Genomic DNA, 20899 nt, shown 5'->3' with positions numbered 1-20899 from the left:
TCCCCTTTAATTTTCCCTCTACTTTTCCCAAGAAGAAGGAGTTTTGCCTTTTAGCCACCACAGCTAGTAATGTGCTGAATTCACCCAAATCTAGCAAGTCTATGAGGGTCATCCAAGGCCCTTGATCTAGTACTGGGTTTGGCTGCTGGTTATTCAGAGCCCAAAGGTTTTCAAGTTTGCAGGCGATAAATCCTGCCAGCACATGTTTTTTTTCTTCAAGGCGGCAGGTTTCCTTCTGGCCCAGGGTGTGTCTAGTAATGTCTAGGAGCCAGAGACTGGAAAGGAGGCCCCAGGATTCTGACCAGTGCACTATCTTGCTGTGGCTGAGCTGGTGTCCAGGATGAAAGACAAAGTACTCCCTATTCTTTTCCCTCCTCTCCTCAAGCAGAAGAATGGGGTCCCTTTTGGAGCCATGAGCTGTGCAGTCTGGTGTTAGGGGAGTGATAACGCCAAAACTGCTTTGGCTGCCCCAGCTGGTGTCTCAGTATGTTGCATGCCGTCCCCACCCCAGTCCTCTGTCCCTGGGCCCAGTTCAGCCCTAGGCCTCACCTAAGAGTTGCAGTCCTGATGGCCTAGGCTGCCTTTCAAGTTTTCTTAAACACACAGAGTGCGGGAGCCTTTAGTTGCCAGGTTTCCAAACACTCAAGTTCCAACCACTGGAATCTGATTCTCCTCTGGCTAGGGCTGGTTTAATTGATCCCTCTGTGGATGGGCATTAACTGCATTTGGTATGGTTTTCCTTTCTGCTCTAACAGGACAGCACTGAGTTCAATGCCTCACAATTGCTGTGTTCTCCCTCTGGCAGAACCCAGAGTTGATCTCTGCACCATGCCATCACTGCTGGGGATGAGGAAACGGTGATTTCAGGACTGTTTTTTCTCCCTCTTCAGTGCCTCTTTCAGTGATATGAGGTTAAAACCATGTACTCTGAGTACTCACCTGATTTTTGGTTCTTATGAATGTATTTTCTATGTGGATATTGATAGTTGTTCATCTGGTGTCCTTGCAGGAGGGACAATCAGTGGAGCCTTCTTTCTGCCATCTTGCTTTACTCTCACGCCCAAGAATCAGAATGCAGAACTTTTAATAAGAAAAGCTTTCAGAACTCAGGAAGGACAAGGAAGACATTCTGGTTCTCCATGCTTAACATTGGACTGTTTCTTCAACTTAGGTGCATAGCACTGACTAATCAGTGATTATCATAGATAATTTGACTTGGACTATGCAGTTCATTCAAATTCTTTATCTAGACAATTTAAGTACTGGCTGATTTGGCATGAAAATCTGGCAAGGTATTTTCTTGGTATTCAATTGATTTTTATTCTGCTTGGGTTAGCCGTTTTATTAACCAGTCGGTCTCTTCATTAAAGTTCTGGGAATTCTTACCCAGTTCAAATAATAGAATTCTAAAGTTCTCAAAACCCTGTATTCAAGAGTTCTTCTCTGGCCTTCTCCATCCTTTCATGAACCTCCTTAAAGATACAATCTTCCAGGATTTTGCAAGATTGTAAAGTTTTCAGAAACTACCTCAGAATTAAGCAATTTACTGTGGAAATGACTTTAAACTATCATAGTTAGACATAACTGGCAAGATAATTGTATTATTTACAGGCATGAGCCACCACACCCAGCCTCTAAAGTTCATTTAATAAAACTTTATAAATAAATAAATTTATCAAATATTGTCATCCTTTAATCCCAGATTTTTGTGAACCTATGCTTTGCATTTTCCCCAAACTTTCTATATTTATCTATTTTTATCTAGTTTTTTTTACTTCTTCAATTTGAAATCTTTAAGTAACTTCAAACCAAAAAAAATTAAAACACATTTTTATGTCTTTATAAGTTTTATCATCAAAAGCATATGTTCACAAGCCTGTAATCCCAGCAGTTTGGGAGGCCGAGGCAGGCGCATCACTTGAGGTCAGGGGTTCGAGATCAGCCTGGCCAACATGGTGAAACTCCGTCTCTACTAAAAATACAAAAATTAGTTGGGTGTGGTTGCGAGCACCTGTAATCCCAGCTACTTGGGAGGCTGAGGCAGGTGAATCGCTTGAATCAGGGAGGCAGAGGTTGCAGTGAGCTGAGATCATGCTACTGCATGCCAGCCTGGGCAACAGAACAAGACTCATTCTCAAAAAAGAAAAAAAAAAGCATATCTTGCTTTTTATACACTCTGTATGCAGAATTGTTTCTCTCATATCTAGTAATTAAGTCTTAGGAGCCCCAATTTTCAGTGAAAACCCTAAAAAGTGATTTTCAACTGTCTTTTATCAGTATTTTTAGATAAAAACCATTTTATAACTTTTAAGAAATATGGTTCTTCAAATTACTGTTTATTAACAGAACTAAAGATATTTAGGTTTTCTATACCATATACAAGTAACATGTCATGGTATATAGACCTAAACTAATTTTTAATGGTTAATATTTCACTATTTTATCTTACAAATGACTCAAGATATTTTATGGTTATGTATTTCTTAATTTAACATGGCTTTAAGATTTTAAATTACTGAACATAATTTTGAAACTATGACACAGGTAGCATCCCTAATGTCTTCCCTCAGTAATTCTAGGTCCCAAGTAGCCACATGGCACCCAGGAAAACTATAAAGATCAAGGCCTGCCTGAATCCATTAGGACTAAAGACAGAGCTGTGAAGGCTGTAACTGGAGGATCCAACCCCGCCTAAAAGACAGGAGGCAAAACAGGAAAAGCACAGAAAGGAGGGCCCGACTGCTTGATTCTGGCTTGTAGCTGCTGGTCTAGGCACTGAGGACGTGTCTCCATACTTCTTCATGGTCACCTATCAAGACCCATGAATCTAGAAACTCTCAACAAAAGACATAAGCTCACAGTTAAATCAAACAAGTATCTAATTATTTTTAATGGATAATTGTAAAGCCATTTCTATTTAACTAATGATTTAAGAACGAGCTTTATTTACAAAATATTATCACATACATGTAACACATATAGACATACAAATACATAGGAGCAGATCTTACAGCTTTCATAAAGGATATAAAACAATTTTTATTTTAGGTTCGGGGGTACATGGGAAGGTTTGTTACATAGATAAACTCATACCACAGGGGCTTGTCATACAGGTTATTTCATAACACAAGTATTAAGCCCAGTACCCCATAGTTATCTTTTCTGTTCCTCTCCCTTCTCCCACCTTCCCCACTCAAGTAGACCCCAGGGTCTGTTGTCTGTTGTTTCCTTCTTTGTGTTCATAAGTTCTCATTATTTAGCTGCCACTTACAAGTGAGAACACATAGCTGCATATTATTCAATGGTGCATATGTGTGTTCTGTGTGGGAAACGTGTGAGGAAAGAAAAGAAACACACAATACTTTTAAAGGTAAACATACTTTGTCCCAAGTATATGGCAATATAGATATAATAAGCAAATGATACAATAAACAAATTTTAATGGGAAGGGGAGAAGGGAAAATGTATATACATATACATATATTTACACTCACCAGATTATGGGGGATTCATCACCAGACTGGGAAGCAAGAGCCTGGGATTCAGAATTGTCCACTAGTCCGTTCACAGATGAGGAGAGGTCTCATAAAGCTTCGGCATGGTCTGGGAACCAAACTCTTTTTGTAACAAGTTGTTTGTCATGAGGCCCAGTCATGAGGGCCCTTCGCAACTGAGCTCGAGGAACACAAAAAGTCAACTTGTTTTTGCAATTGCCTGTTGTTTCTCAATAACCGTTCTTCAATAACTGTTGTTTTTCAATAACTGTTTCTCCGAAGCAGCACTGGATGAATTCCTCAAGGGGCTCACATAACTCTTTCCAGGACTTAGTGACCATTGTTTGTGTCCCTGTTCAATTGAGTTCAAATTTAAGATTTAACTTTTCCTCCACAATGTGCCATATTGTCTGCATCCAATCTGTCATCGTTGGGCATTTAGGTTGATTCAATGTCTTTACTATTGTGAATAGTGCTGCAATCAAGATTTACGTGCTTGTGTCTTTATGACAGAACAATTTATATACCTCTGGGTATATACCCAGTAGTGAGATTGCTGGGTCAAGTGATAGTTCTGCTTTTATCTCTTGCGAGGAAAGCAGTGTTGTGCTTTCCACAACGGTGGGACCAAGGTACACTCCCACCAACAGTGTATGTGTTCTCTTTCTCCACAACCTTGCCAGCATGTTATTTTTTGAATTTTTTATAATAGCCATTCTGACTGGTGTGAGATGGTGTCTCACTGTGCCTTTGATTTGCATTTCTCTAATGATCAGTGATATTGAGCTTTGTATTCTATGGTCGTTGGTCACATGTATGTATTCTTTTGAAAAGCACTCATATCCTTTGCCCACTTTTTAAACATTTTTTTTATTTCCATAGGTTTTAGGACAACAGGGGGCATTTGGTTACACTAGTAACTTATTTATTGATTTGTAAGATTTTGGTGCATCCATCACCTCATCTGTATACACCGAATCCAATTTGTAGCCTTTTATGCCTCACCACCTTCTCCCCTTTCTCTGTGAGTCCCCAAAGTCCATTGTGTCATTCTTATGGTTTTGCATCCTTATAGCTTAGCTCCCAATTATAAGTGAGAATATATGATGTTTGGTTTTCCATTCCTGAGTTACTTCACTTAGAATAATAGTCTTCAATCCCATCCAGGTTGCTGCAACTGCCATTAATTCATTCCTTTTTATGGCTGAGTGGTATTCCGTTGTACATATGTACCACAGTTTCTTCATCCACTCATTGATTGATGGGCATTTGGATTGGTTCTACATTTCTGCAATTGCAAATTGTGCTGCTATAAATATGTTTGTGCAAGTATCTTTTTTGTATAATGACTTTTTTTTCCCTCTGGGTACATAGCCAGTAGTGGGATTGGTGGATCAAATGGTACTTCTACTTTTAGTTCTTTAAGGAATCTCTACACTATTGTACTAGCTTACATTCCCACCAGCAGTGTAGAAGTGTTCCCTTTTCACCACGTTCACACCAACATCTATTATTTTTTTATTATGATCATTCTTGTGGGAGTAGGGTGGCATTGCATTGTGGTTGTAATTTGCATTTCCCTGATCATTAGTGATGTTGAGCATTTTTTCATATGTTTGTTGGCCATTTGTATATCTTCTGAAAATTGTCTATGATCATGCCACCAAAAGCAATCTACAAATTCAATGCAATTGCCATCATAATACCAGCATCATTCTTCACAGAACTAGAAAAAACAATCCTAAAATTCATATCGAACCAAAAAGGAGCCCGCATAGCCAAAGGAATATTAAACAAAAAGAACAAATCAGAAGGCATCACATTACCTGATTTCAAACTATATCATAAGACCATAGTCACGAAAACAGCATGGTTCTGGTATAAAAACAGGCACATAGACAAATGGAACATAATGGAGAACCCAGAAATTAACCCAAATATTTACAGCCAACTGATCTTTGACAAAGCAAACAAAAACAAAGTGGGGAAAGAACACCCTACCCAACAAATGGTACTGGGATAATTATCTCCCACCTTTATCTCCCACCTTACACAAAAATCAACACCCACCTTGGTATAAGGTGGAACTTTATCTCCCACCTTATACAAAAATCAACTCAAGATGGATCCAGAATTTAAATCTAAGACCTGAAAGTATAAAAATTCTAGATGACGACGTCAAAAAAAAACCCTTCTGGACATTGGATTAGGCAAAGATTTCGTGACCAAGAACCCAACCACAAATGCAAGAATAACAAAGATAAACAGGTGGGATTTAATTCAACTAAAGAGCTTTTTCATGGCAAAAGGAACAGTCAGCAGAGTAAACAGACAATCCACAGAATGGGAGAAAATCTTCACAATCTGTATATCTGACAAAGAACTAATATCCAGAATATACAATGAGCTCAAACAAATTAGCAAGAAAAAAACAAACAATCCCATCAAAAAGTAGGCTAAGGACATGAATAGACAATTCTTTGGCCACTTTTAAATAGGATTGTTTGTTTTTCTCTTGTAAATTTAAGTTCCTTATATTGAATATTAGATCTTTGTCAGAGACATAGTTTGTAAATACTTTTTCTCATTCTATAGGTTGTCTGTTCACTCTATTGAAAATTTCTTTTGCTGAACAGAAGCTTTTAAGTTTAACTAGATCCCACTTGTCAATAGTTGCATTTGTTGTAATTGTTTTTGGTATCTTTATCATGAAATATTTGCCTGTCTCTATGTCCAGGATGGTATTGCCTAGGTTGTCTTCCAGGGCTTTTATAGTTTTGGGTTTTACATTTAAGTATTTAATCCATCTTGGGTTGATTTTTTTGTGTGGTATAAGGAAGAAGTCCAACTTAAATCTTCTGCATATGGCTAGCCAGTTATTCCAGCACCATTTATTGAATAGGGAATCTTTTCCCAATTGCTTGTTTTTGCCAGTTTTGTCAAAGGTTAGATAGTTGTAGGTATGTGGTCTTATTTCTGGGCTCTCTATTCTGTTCCATTGGTGTATGTGTCTGTTTTTATACCAGTACCATGCTGTTTCGGTTACTGTAGTGCTGTAGTATAGTTTGAAGCAAAGTAATGTGATGCCTCAAGCTTTGTGGATTGCCTTGGCTACTTAGGTTCTTTCTTGGTTCTATACGAATTTTTAAATAGCGTTTTCTACTTCTGTGAATCATGTCATTGGTAGTTTAATATAGCTTTGGGCAGTACAACTATTTAAATGATATTACTTCTTTCTCTCCATTAACTTGGAATGATTTTTCATTTGTTTGTATTTTTTCTGACTTCTTTGAGCAGTGTTTTGTAATTTTTATTATACAGATTTTTCACCACCCTGGTTAGCTGTATTCCTATGTGTTTTATTCTTTTTGTGGAAATTGTGAATAAAATTGCCTCTCTGATTTGGCTCTTAGTTTGGCTCTTCTTGGTGTATAGGAATGCTAGCAAATTTTGTACATTGATTTTGGATCCTGAAACTGTGTGGAAGTTGTTTATCAGCTTAAGGAGCTTTTGGGTCACAACTATAGGGTTTAGATAGAGAATTATGTTGTCTGCAAACAGAGGTAGTTGGACTTCTCTTTCTATTTAAATGCATTTTATTTCTTTCTCTTGTCTGATTGCTCTAGCAAGGACTTCTAATACTGTGTTGAATAGGAGTGGTGAGAGAGGGCATCCTTGTGTTGTGCCGGTTTTCAAGGAGAATGCTTCCAGAATTTGCCTATTTAGTATAATGTTGGCTGTGAGTTTGTCATAGGTGGCCTTTATTATTTTGAGGTATGTTCCTTCAATACCTCATTTATTGAGACTTTTTAACATGAAGCATTGCTGAATTTTACTGAAGCCTTCTCTGCATCTATTGAGACAATCACGTGGTTCTTGTCTTTCATTTTATCTATGTTATGAATCACATTTTATTGATTTGCCCATGATGGACCAACCTTCCATTCCAGGGAAGAAGCCTACTTCACTGTGGTGAATTAGCCTTTTTATGTGTTGCTGGATTCGGTTTTCAAGGATTTTGTTGTGGATTATTGAATGGATGTTCATCAAGGTTACTGGCCTGAAACTTTCTTTTTTTGTTGTGTCACTGCCAGGCTTTGGTTTCAGGTGATGCTGGCCTCATAGAACAAGTTGGGGGGGAGTCCCTCCTTCTCTATTTCTTGAAATAGTTTTAGTAGGAAGGGTACTGGCTCTTCTTCATACATCTGTTAAAATTTGACTATTAATCTATAAGGCCCTGAGCTTTTTTTTAAATTTTTTTAGTTGGTAGGCTATTTACTACTGATTCAATCTTTTGGAGCTCATTATTGGTCTGTTTAGGGACTCAGTTTCTTCCTGGCTCAGTCTTGAGATGGTGTATGTGGCCAGGAATGTATCCATCTCTTCTAGGGTTTCTAGTTTGTGTGTGTAGATGTGTTCATAGTAGTTGCTGGTCGTTATTTTTATTTATCTGGGGTCAGTGGTAACATTCCCTTCATCATTTCTAATTTTGTTTATTTGAATCTCCTCTCTTTTCTTCTTTATTCATCTAGCTAGTACCCTATCTTATTAATTTTTTTCAAAAAACTTTAAGTGATTTTTGAACAGTTTTTCATGTCTCTATTTCTTTCAATCCTGCTCTGATTTTAGTTATTTCTTGTCTTCTATAAGCTTTGTGGTTGAATTCTTCTTGCTTCTCTAATTCTTTCAGTTGTGATGTTAGATTGTTAATTTGAGATCTTTCTAACTTTTTGATGTGGGCATTATTTCTTATGCCCTATTCTAACTTTTCTCCTTCTAGAAAACTCAGAAGTGTGCTTTCTAAACCAATTCAAACTTTCTCAGTGAATCAACCTGGTCTCCCTGAGGCAAAGTTAGCAATTTTCCATTACACATGGTCCTCTTTCTCTCTAAGAATATCTAACGTAACAATGCAAGTGTTTCATCCCTCCTGGGTATGCAAGGAATTCCTTTTGGCTGAGACCAAGACTTAAAACCTCATTCTTTGAACATTAATGAAGATCTATTTAGAAAGCCTCCATTTATTTATAGCAGCATGATTTATAATCCTTTGGGTATATACTCAGTAATGGGATGGCTGGATCAAATGGTATTTCTAGTTCTAGATCCTTGAGGAATCACCACACTGTCTTCCACAATGGTTGAGCTAGTTTACAGTCCCACCAACAATGTAAAAGTGTTCCTATTTCTCCACATCTTCTCCAGCACCTGTTGTTTCCTGACTTTTTAATGATCACCATTCTAACTGATGTGAGATGGTATCTCATTGTGGTTTGATTTGCATTTCTCTGATGGCCAGTGATGATGAGCATTTTTTCATGTGTCTGTTGGCTGCATAAATGTCTTCTTTTGAGAAGTGTCTGTTCATATCCTTCACCCACTGGGGTTGTTTGTTTTTTTTCTTGTAAATTTGTTTGAGTTATTTGCAGAAATAGCTATACTTATACCAGACAAAAATAGATTGGAACAAAAGACTGTAGAAAGAGATTAAAAAGGTCATTATATAATAATAAAGAGATCAATTCATCAAGAGGATATAATAATTGAGAATATATATGCACCCAACAATAAAGCACCTAGATAAATGAAGCAAATATTATAAGGCTAAAGAAAGAGATCTCAATACAATAATGGCTGGACACTTCAACATCCCACTTTAGTCATTGGATAGACCTTCCAGACAGAAAATTAACAAAGAAACATCAGACAATCTGCACTATAGAACAGATGAACCTAATAGATATTTACAGAAAATTTCATGTAACAGCTGCAGAGTAAACATTCTTCTCCTCAGCACATGGGTTATTCTCTAGGATAGACCATATGTTAAGTAACAAGTCTAAAAACATTCCAAAAAATTGAAGTAATATCAAGCATTTTCTCTGACTACAGGGAATAAAACTAGAAATCAATTAAAAAAGGAATTTCAGAAACTATACACATACATGGACATTAAACAATATGCTCCTGAATGATTAGTAGACTGATAAAAAAGTTATGAAGAAAACAAAAATTTCTTGAAACAAATGATAATGGAAACATAGCATAGCAAAATCTATGGAATATAGTAAAAGATGTACTATTATAAAAGGAAAATTTATAACTGTAAGTGCCTACATAAAAAACAGAAAAGCTTCAAATAAATAACCTAACAATACATCTTAATTAACTAGAATAAAAAGGCCAAACCAAACCCCACATTAGAAGAAAATAAATAATAAAGATTACAGTGGAAGTAAATAAAGTTAAAATGAAGAAAACAATGCAAAAGATTAATGAAACAAAAAGGGAATTTTTTGAAAAGTAAAACAATTGACAAATATTTAGACAGGCTAACTAAAAAACAGAGAAGATACAAATTAGTAAAATCAGAGGTGAAAAGGGGGACATTATAAGTAATGCTTCAGAAAATCAAAAGATCATTAGTGGCTACTATCAGCAATTGTATGCCAACAAATTAGAAAACCTAGAGGAAATTAATTCTTAGACACACACAGCTTACTAAGATTGAACTAGGAAAGAATCTAAAACCTGAACAGACCAATAACAATTAACAAAATTAAAGCCTTAATAAAAAAGTCAGTAGGACCAGACTGAAAAATAGAGAAGGAAAGAATATTTCCAAACTAATTCTTTGAGGCTAGTATTACCTTGATATCAAAACCAGACAAAGAGAGATTAAAAAAGCAAACTACAGTCCCATATCTGAGAATATTGGTGCAAAAATTTGCAAAACAGCTAGCAAACTCAATTAAACAATAAATAGATAGGTAATTCATAATGACCAAGTGGGATTTATCCCAGGGATGCAAGGATGGTTCAACATTCAGATCAATCAATGTGATACATCCGATAAACAGAATGAAGGGGTGGGGCACAGTGGCTCAGGCCTGTAATCCCAGCACTTTGGGTAGCCGAAGTGGCAGATCATCTGAGTTCAGGAGTTTGAAACCAGTCTGGCCAACATGGCAAAACCTTGTCTCTACTAAAAATACAAAAATTAACCAGGCATAGTGGTGGGCATCTGCAATCCCAGCTACTTGGGAGGCTGAAGCAGGAGAATCACTTGAACCCAGGAGGCAGAGGTTGCAGTGAGCTGAGATCACGCCATTGCACTCCAGCCTGGGTGACAGAGGGAGATTTCATCTCAAAAAAAAAGGACAAAATCCATATAATGATTTCAATTATGCTAAAAAATTATTTGATAAAATTTAATATTCTTTAATTACAAAAAACTCTTTGAAAACTGGGTATGGAATGAACATACCTCAACATAATAAAAGTCATATATGACAGACCTACAGCTAGTATCATACTAAGTGGAGAAAAACTAAAAGCCTTTCCTCTAAAATCTGGAAGACGACAAGAATGTCCACTTTTACCACTGTTATTCAACATAATTCTGAAAGTCCTATCTGGAACAATCAGACAAGAGAAAGCAATAAAATACATCTGCATTGGAAAAGAAGTCAAATTATCTTTTTTTGCCAATGATATAATCTTATATTTGAAAAAACATAAAGACTCCTCTGATAGGGTTTGAATGTCTCTCCCCTCCCAAATCTCATATTTAAATGTAATTCTCAACGTTGGAGGTGGGCCTGGTGAAAGGTCATTTAGCCATCGGGGTGGATTACTCAGAAATGGCTTAGGACCATCCCATTTGGTACTATCCTCATAATAGTGAGTGAGTTCCTATACGATCTGGTGATTTAAAAGTGTGTAACAACTCGCCCCTCTGTTTTTTGCTCCTGCTTTCTGCCCTATGATGTGCAAGATTCTGCTTCAACTTCTGCCATGACTGTAAACTTCCAGAGGCCTCCCCAGAAGCATATGCCAGTGCTGTGTGTTCTCTACATCCTGTAGAACCATGAGCCACTTAAATCTGCTTTTTAAAAAATAAATTATGCAGTGCCACTCTTACAGTGATGCAAAAATAGCTTAATAGAGAAAATTGGCACCAAGGAGTGAAAAATTGTTATAAGAATACCGGAAAATGTGAAATCAGCTTTGTAATTGAGTAAACAGGCAGAGGTTGGAAGAGTTTGTAGGATTCAGAGGAAGACAGAAAAATGAGGGAAAGTTGAGATTTTCTTAGAGACTAGTTGAATGGCTGTGACCAAAATGCTGAAAGTGATCTGGACAGTGAAGGCCAGGCTGAGGAGGTCTCAGATAAAATTAGAAACTTATTAGGACCGAAATAAAGGTCATGAGTGTTGTCTTAGCAAAGTGGTTGGCTGAATTTCTGTCATGCCCTAGGGATATATAAAACTTTGATTTTGAAATTGATGATTTAGGGTTTCTGTTGGAAAAATGTCTAAGCAGCAAAGAATTTGAGATGTTTCCTGGCTGCGTCTAACAACTTATGCTCACATGATCTAGCAAAAAAAAAATATAAGCTGTGACTTATACTTACAAGGGAAGCACAGTGTAAAAGCTTGAAAACTCTGCAGTCTAGTCATGTGGCTAAAAAATAAAAATATTTTATAAGAGAGGAACTCAAGCAGGCCATGGAGCAACGACTTGTTAGAGATAATTGTATAACCTAAAAAAAAGCAAGTGTTGATAGCCAAGACAATGGGAAAGAGGAATTGAAGGCATTTTAGAAATCTAAAAGGCAGCCCCCCATCACAGGCCCTGAGGCCTAAAAGAAGAGAATAGTTTCTGGGATCAGGCCCAGGACCTGCTGCCTTGGGTAGCTTTGGAACATGGCTCCCTGCATCCTGACCATTGCTTCAGTTCCAGGTGTAAGTCAAATTGACCCAGTTACAAGTCCAGTCACTGCTTCAGAGGGTGCAAGCCATAAGCCTTGGTAGCTTCCATGTGGTGTCAGGCCCGTGGGTGTACAAAATGCAAGAGTTGAGACTTGGGAGCCTCCACCTTTATTTCAAAGGATGTGTGAAAAAGCCAGGGCGTACAGGCAGAAGCATGCTGCAGGGGTGGAGCCCTCACGGAGAACCTCTACTAAAACAATGGAGAAAAGAATTGTGGGGTGACAGTCCCCAGCAGTCTCCCCACTGGGGCATGGCCTAGTAGATCTGTGAGGAGAAGATCACTGTCCTACAGACCCCAGAATGGTAGATCTAGCTACAGCTTGCACATTTCACCTGAAAAAGCCAGAGACACACAATACCAGCCAGAGGCACACAATGCCAGCCCATGAGAGCAGCTATGGGGGCTGAACCATGCAAAGTCACAAGGTTGAACCTTCCCAAAGCATTAGTGTGCTCTGGAAATGGGACGCAAAGTCAAAAATAATTATTTTGGAGCCTTACAATTCAATAACTGCCCTTCTGGGTTTCAGACTTTCGTGGGCCCTGTGGCCCCTTTCTTTTGGCTGATTTCTTCCTTTTAGAATAGGAGTATTTATCCAATGCCTCTGCCCCATTTGTATCTTGGAAGTATCTAACTTGTTTTTTTATTTTAGAGGCTTATAGGAGGAATAAACTAGCTTTGTCTTAGATGAGACTTTTGACTTTTGAGTTAAGGCTGAAATGAGTTAAGACTTTGGGAATTATTGGGAAGTCATGATTGTATTTTGAAATATGGGAAGGATATGAGATTTGGAATGGCCAGGGGCAAAATGATATAGTTTGGGTGTGTGTTCCCACCAAAACCTTATATTGAAATGTAATCCTCAATGTTGGAAGTGGGCCTGGTGGGGAGGTGATTGAATCATGAGGGCAGGATTTCCATGAAGAGTTTAGCATCATTTTCTTTGGTGCCATTCCCACAATAGTAAGTTTTCATGAGAGCTGGCTATCTACAAGTGTGTAGCACTTACCCTCTGCCCTCGCACTTACCATGTGACATGCAAGCACTGGGTTCATTTTTCACCTTGTCAGTTGTCAGAGGCTTCCCCAGAAGCAGAAGCCAGTGCTATGCTTTCTGTACAGCCTGTAGAACCGTGAACCAATTAAATCTATTTTCTTTATGAATTAACCAGTCACTGATTATTTTTTATAGCAATGTGAGAATGGCCTAATACATCCACCAAAAAACTATTAGAAGTAATAACTTGAGTAAATTTGCAGAAACCAAAATCAACATGTACAAATCAGTAGGATTTCTATATGGCAACAGTCAACAAACTGAAAAAGAATTCAAAAATGTAAAACTATTTGGAATAGCCACAAATAAAACAGAATGTGTGGGAACTTACCAAAGAAATAAAAGTTCTCAACAGTTAAAACTGTAAAACACTGATAAAAGAAATTAAAGAGGACCCAAAAATTGGAAAGGTATTTTTATGTTCACAGATTGGAAGAATCAGTATTTTTCTAAAATCCATACACTCCAAAGCAATCTATACATTTCATGCCACCTCTTTCAAAGTAACAGACCAGGGGCAGTGGCTCATGCCTGTAATCCCAGCACTTTGGGAGGCTGAGGTGGGTGGATCATGAGGTCAGGAGTTCAAGACCAGCCTGGCCAACTTGGTGAAACACATCTCTACTAAAAATACAAAAAAATTAGCCAGGCATGGTGGCAGGTGCCTTCCCAGCTACTCAGGGGGCTGAGGCAGATAATTGCTTGAACCCAGGATGCAGAGGTTGCAGTGAGCCGAGATCACATCACTGCACTCCAGTCTAGGTGACAGAGTGAGACACCATTTAAAAAAAACAACAAAAAAGACATTCCTCACAGAAACAGAAAAAAAAATTCTGAAATTTTTATGGATCTGTCACAAAACGCCATAATAGTCAAAGCTATGCTGAGTATATAAAACAAAACTGAAGGAATTCCATTACCTGGTTTTAAATTATACTACTAAGTTATAGTAATTAAAACAGCATGACACTAGCATAAAAACAGACATAAAGACAAATGGAGTGAAATAGAGACCTTAGAAACAAACTCATACAGCTAAACTAAACTTACTTCCAAAAAAACTGCCAAGAACATACAATAAAAATAAGACAGTTTTTGTAATAAATAGGGCTGGGAAAACTGGCAAGCCATAGGCAGAAGAATAAAACTAGAACCCTATTTCTTGCCACATACAAAAATCAAATTAAAATGAATTAAAGACTTAAACTTAACATCTCAAACTACCACACTTTTACAATAAAACATTGGGGAAACTCTGTAGGGCATTGGTTTGGGCAAAAATTTCTTAAATAATGCCCCATAAGCACAGACAACCAAAACAAACATGGGCAAATGGGATTACAGCAAGTCAGAAAACCTTTTTAAAGTGAGGGAAACAATAAACAAAGTGAAGAGAAAATCCACAGAATGGGAGAAAATATTTGTAAATTATCCATCTGAAAAGCAAAGAATAGCTACATGATATGGTTAGGCTTTGTGTCCCCACCCAAATCTCATATAGAATTGTAATACCTAGGTTTTGAGGGAGAGACTTGGTAGAAGGTGATTGGATCATGGGGGTGTTTCCTCCATGCTATTCTTCTGATAATGAGTGAGTTCTCATGAGATCTGATGGTTTTATAAGGGACTCTTCCCCCTTTGCTTCACATACATGCTGTCTCGCCTGCTGTCATGTAAGAGGTGCCTGCTTCCCCATCTGCCATGATTGTAATTTTCCTGAGGCCTGCCAAGCCATGTGGAACTGTGAGTCAATTAAACCCGTTTCTTTTATAAATTACCCAGTCTTGCCAGGTGCGGTGGTGCATGCCTGTAATCTCACCACTTTGGGAGGCCGAGGTGGGTGGATCACGAGGTCAGGGGTTCAAGACTAGCCTGGCCAAGATGGTGAAATCCTGTCTCTACTAAAAATACAAAAATTAGCCAGGCATGGTTGCAGGTGCCTGTAATCCCAGCTACTCAGGAGGCTGAGGCAGAGAATTGGTTGAACCAGGAGGCGGAGGTTGCAGTGAGCAGAGATTGCACCACTGCACTTCAGCCTGGGCAACAGATCAAGACTTGATCTCATTAAATAAATAGATAACCCAGTCTTGAGTATTTTTTATAGCAGTGCTGAAACAGACTAATACACTACAATATATTGAGTTCAAAAAATTCTATAAAAAATATAGTAATCCAATTAAAGAGTGGACAAAAAATTTAAATAGACATTTATGAAAAGAAGACATACAAATGTCAAGCAGGCAAATGAAAAGGTGCTACACATTACTGATTATCATAGAAATGCAAATCAAACCCAAAATGAGATATCATTTCACCCCAGTTAATGTGGCTTTTATCCAGAAGTCAGTCAAAAACCAACGCTGGTGAGTATGTGGAGTGAAGGGAACCCTTGTACACTGTTGCTGGGAGCACAATTAAGGACTGTTTGGATGTTCCTGATATAACTAAAAATAGAGCTACTATATGGTCCAGCAATCCCACTGCTTAGTATATGCCTAAAAGAAATAAAATTGGTAAATCAAAGACATATTGGCACTCTCATATTTGCTACAGCAAGGTTTATAATAGCCAAGATTTGGAAGGAACTTAAATGTCCCTCAACAGCTGACTGGATAGAGAAAATGTGGTGCATATACACAATGGAGTACTATTCAGCTCTAAGAAAGAATGAGAGCCTGCCATTTGCAATAACATAAATGGAACTGAAAGTCTTTATGTTAAGTAAAATAAGTCAGGCACAGAAAGACAAATGTCACATGTTCTCACTTATTTGTGGGTGCTAAAATTTGAAACAATTGGTGTCATAGAGATAGAGAGTATAAGGATGGTTACCAGAGGCTGGGAAGGGCAGTGAGGGAACAGGGGGATAGTGGGGATGCAAAATGGGTACAAAAAATTGTTAGAAAGAATGAATAAGACAGTATTTGATAACACAACAAGGTGATTATGGTCAAAAATAATTTAACTACATTTTTAAAAACTAAAAGAGTATAATTGGAATGTTTATAACACAAGCTATAAATGCTTGAGGGGATGGATACCCCATTTTTTATTATGCATTACTCATTGCATGCCAATGTCAAAGTATGTTAAATATATATACCAACTATGTACCCACAAAAATAAATGGAAAATTGAAATTAAAATTAAAACCAAAGGGAGGAGAGTATAATGAGGCATGTGTGACCCATGGCTTGAACTAGATTTTCAGGTTAACTTTGGAATGTCATCATCCAAGAAGAGGTGTCCATTTAGTCAATAGGGGCTTAGAAATTTATTTTTAGTTTATTTATTTTTAGTTTGGTTTATAGCAATAACCTCTCTATCATTATGACTAGAAGTTGAAATGTGGTATTTAACAGCCCTACATGATAAGATCAGATATGACCGTTTAGTGACAGCCTCTTTTATGACAAAATTTATGTTTAGTTTATAATTGGAAAAAAGAAGGATTTTTAATCCTGAGCCATAGCTCTCAGTCAATCAATCCCTGCAGGGAACCCTGTTCTTTACTCTGGAGATAAACACTGGTTTTCTTTTCCACTGAATAACACCACATTTCAAAATGAGGGGAAACATCTTGAAACTAAGAGGTACAGCCTTATTAAATTTGATTTGGTTTCAATTGTAATTAATTGAATCACATGCATTCTAGAGTTTGTCCTCAGTCTTATCCTACTTTAGGCCCATGATCTGTTGAATTTGCTCAGCTCCCTGCTCGACAGAAGAAATCAGTTAGAATTATTTAAAAATCTCATCGTGGCTGGGAGTGGTGGCTCATGCCTGTAATCTCACCAATTTGGGAGGCCAAGGTGGGCAGATCTCTTGTTGTCAGGGGTTTGAGACCAGCCCAGCCAACAGAGTGAAACCCCATCTCTACTAAAGATACAAAAATTAGCTGGGTGTGTTGATGCATACCTGTAATCGCAGCTACTGGGGAAGCTGAGGCAGGAGAATTGCTTGAACCTGGGAGGCAGAGGTTTCAATGAGCCAAGATGGTGCAATACACTCCAGCTTGGGAAACAGAGAAGACTCTGTCTCAAAATAATAATAATAATAAATAAGTAAAAATAAAAATCTCATTGTGTTTCAAATAAAATTTCTTTTGAATATCAGTTGTATCAACTTGCATACTACCTATAACCATTTTGTTTACTTTATATCCAAACTTGAGAAATCTTTGAGGACTAATTTCACTCTTTTCTGACATTTTAGTAAACATACCAAATTCCATCAAACAAAATGCACAAAATTCCTGAGAAATACATTTTCTCCTTGAGGAGTAGACTTGTTGTGTTAGAGGAACTCATGGTTACTAAGCTTCTAGTTTAATAAACATGACTAGAATACTCTATCTTAATATGAGTAGCTAGGTACTCACAGGGCATATAGAAGATTAATACTCATGGTCTGAAAATAGCCACATTTTTTAGCTGGCCACAAATTACAATTGCAGAATATTTGTGGCCATACAAGACATCTTCCACTAAGCCTGAAAAATGTATAGATGTCCTAGGAGTGCAGCATTATTTTGTAAGGATAATATTAATGAGCTAGCTTAGGTCAACGGGTTAATGGTCATTGTTAAAACAAATAGCCCCGACTTTAGTGAGTACATCTGCACCTTCCAAGTTTAATTATAACTCTTTCTCTTTAAGTTACTTGTAAGCAGAGACACTAACAAAAGACAATGCATTCCTGCTCTTGTTTTCTGAGGATGTCCAACTCTAATGGAGTCATTTCTAGTAAACTTGCTTCTTTCACTGTGCTCTCTGACTCACCTCAAATTTTTTCCTGCACAAGATCTAAGAATCCTACTTTGTGGTCTGTATCAGGACCCTCTTTTCCAGTAACATCTTTCAACAACACCTTGAATGGTCACCATGACAAGACTCCCACTCCAAGGAAAACAATCCACACAGAATCAATCAGCTGACACCTGGCAAGTGGACCGTCTTTTAGAGTTGTGCAGCCATTCTGGTGGGCAAGAATGATTATCCACTACTACTTAAGTGAGAGGCTCTAGGGCATAATGTTAGGGTGGGAGACTCAGCCCCAAAACTTAGAGGCCCAGAGGCATCATACTCAGATTAGAGGCCAAGCTCACGGGGTTAGAGTCACGCGGGAATATTGAGAGGAATGGATTTGGCTAAACAAGATGTTTACCACTTTCTCTTTTTGGATTGTCCACCTTGTGCTCTCTGTCCCTCACCTGAGTGCTCTGCACCTTGTCACCTTTCTGGTCACCATCTCTGTTTTGTAGTAGCCTGGAGGCTGCCCCAGGAAAGAGGCCCCAAACAGTTTAGGTTTTACTTTCCTCAGCGATCCTCTGACTTTTAGCTGATTGCTTATTTAATTTGCCACTGGTCCAAGTGACACTGAAAAAAAGAGATGTCTTGGAACCTAGTATTCTTGTAATTTAATTATCAGAAAAAAATCGGCAATAACCTCTCCATCATTATGTCTAGAAGTTGGAATGTGGTATTTAACAGCCCAACATGATAAGATCAGATATGCCTGCTTAGTGACAGCCTCTTTTATAACAACCTTCTGCAAACAATTAGCCTCAAGATAGAGAACATGAGACTTTTTTCTTAACAGTTTTCTCTCATTTCTTAACCATAAGGTCATCTTTGATGAGCTGGTATAGGGCAGCTCGACCCTACTTTCTAAACCCAGCATGTCACTTTTTTCCTGAAAGAGTTTTGTCAGTTTTGTCATAGCAGTGTGAAAATGGACTAATACATTACAATATACAAGTTACAGCATTCCCGTTTCCCCTGTTCAGTCTGACTCCTTTTTTTGCAGCTTAATTTGTTTTATAGAAGAGAAACTAAATGGAAGGAAATACTTTACATATAGGCTTCTCTGATGCTTGGTCAGGATAAAAAATTAAAATGGGCTTCTATATGTTTGATGGAGGAAAAGACAAAATAGGGATGGCACATAATTGATTACCCTTTTAATGCAAGTGCCTCTTAGTATTAGGCTTTTCTTAGCTGGGCCTGAACTCCCCTTGCCAGTCCGAGCACCCCATAAGAATACAGTCAGACTCCTTCCAGTTCTGGGAGGTGTGCAACATGTTATTATCTTCTAGTTTTCCAGAGTTATCTAGTGTCTGGTCGTCATCTTCTCCCTGCCCTTCGAGTCCTGTCTTACATACATACCCCACTCTTGAAACACCCAAGCTTCACCAGAACAACATGCAGTGGGGTCTCTTATCAGCTGGCAAAGTTGAATGTTTACCCTCTCTGGGAAGTGACCAATGATAATAGGGACACTATATAGGTATATGTACCCTTTTCTATGTCTGAATTAGCCATATGCAAGGAAAAACTAAAACAGTTTTCAGAGGTGCCAGGAAAATTCATAGACAAATTTAAGAGGCTAACCTTGATGTATGATCTGACCAGGCAAGATTTGCATATATTTATGTTTACCTGCTGCATGGTAGAAAAGCAGTGTGCTATTCTCTTGAAGCAATTGTGAATGGGAGTTCACTCATGATTTGGCTCTCTGTTTGTCTGTTATTGGTGTATAAGAATGCTTATGATATTTGCACATTGATTTTGTATCCTGAGACTTTGCTGAAGTTGCTTATCAGCTTAAGGAGATGTTGGGCTGAGACGATGGGGTTTTCTAGATATACAATCATGTCATCTTCAAACAGGGACAATTTGACTTCCTCTATTCCTAATTGGATACCCTTTATTTCCTTCTCCTGCATGATTTCCCTGGCCAGAACTTCCAAAACTATGTTGAATAGGAGTGGTGAGAGAGGGCATCCCTGTCTTGTGCCCGTTTTCAAAGGGAGTGCTTCCAGTTTTTGCCCATTCAGTATGATATTGGCTGTGGGTTTGTCATAGATAAGTCTTACAAGTTTGAGATACGTCCCATCAATACCTAATTTATTGAGAGCTTTTAGAATGAAGCATTGTTGAATTTTGTCAAAGGCCTTTTCTGTATCTATTGAGATCATCATGTGGTTTTTTTCATTGGTTCTGTTTATATGCTGGATTACGTTTATTGATTTGCATATGTTGAGCCAGCCTTGTATCCCAGGGATGAAGCCCAGTTGATCACGGTGGATAAGCTTTTTGATGTGCTGGTTTGCCAGTATTTTATTGAGGATTTTTGCACTGATGTTCATCAGGAATATTGGCCTAAAATTCTTTTCTTGTTCTGTCTCTGCCAGGCTTTGGTATCAGGATAATGCTGGCCTCATAAAATGAGTTAGGGAGGGTCCCCTTTTTTTCTATTGATTGGAATAGTTTCAGAAGGAATGGTACCAGCTCCTCCTTGTACCTCTGGTAGAATTTGGCTGTGAATCCATCTGGTCCTGGACTTTATTTGGTTGATAAAATACCTAGGAATCCAGCTTACAAGGGAAGTGAAGTACCTCTTCAAGGAGAACCACAAACCACTGCTCAATGAAATAAAAGAGGATACAAACAAATGGAAGAACATCCCATGCTCATGGGTAGGAAGAATCAATATTGTGAAAATGGCCATACTGCCCAAGGTAATTTATAGATTCAATGCCATCCCCATGAAGCTACCAATGACTTTCTTCA

At 38.0% G+C, this 20899-nt stretch overlaps 1 long non-coding RNA gene across 1 annotated transcript; it reads left to right on the top strand.

Annotated features, from left to right (window-relative positions):
• The first annotated feature begins 802 nt into the window (after positions 1-802).
• Positions 803-2692, top strand: LOC131382592 (uncharacterized). Its single transcript, XR_009212157.1, has 3 exons — positions 803-922; positions 1010-1171; positions 2580-2692. It is a non-coding gene; the product is annotated as an uncharacterized LOC131382592 (long non-coding RNA).
• Positions 2693-20899: the final 18207 nt, after the last annotated feature.

This window comes from Hylobates moloch, unplaced genomic scaffold (assembly GCF_009828535.3).
Source record: "Hylobates moloch isolate HMO894 unplaced genomic scaffold, HMol_V3 SCAFFOLD_119, whole genome shotgun sequence".
NCBI lineage: Eukaryota > Metazoa > Chordata > Mammalia > Primates > Hylobatidae > Hylobates > Hylobates moloch.
This window is presented reverse-complemented; position numbering and strand designations above follow the sequence as displayed.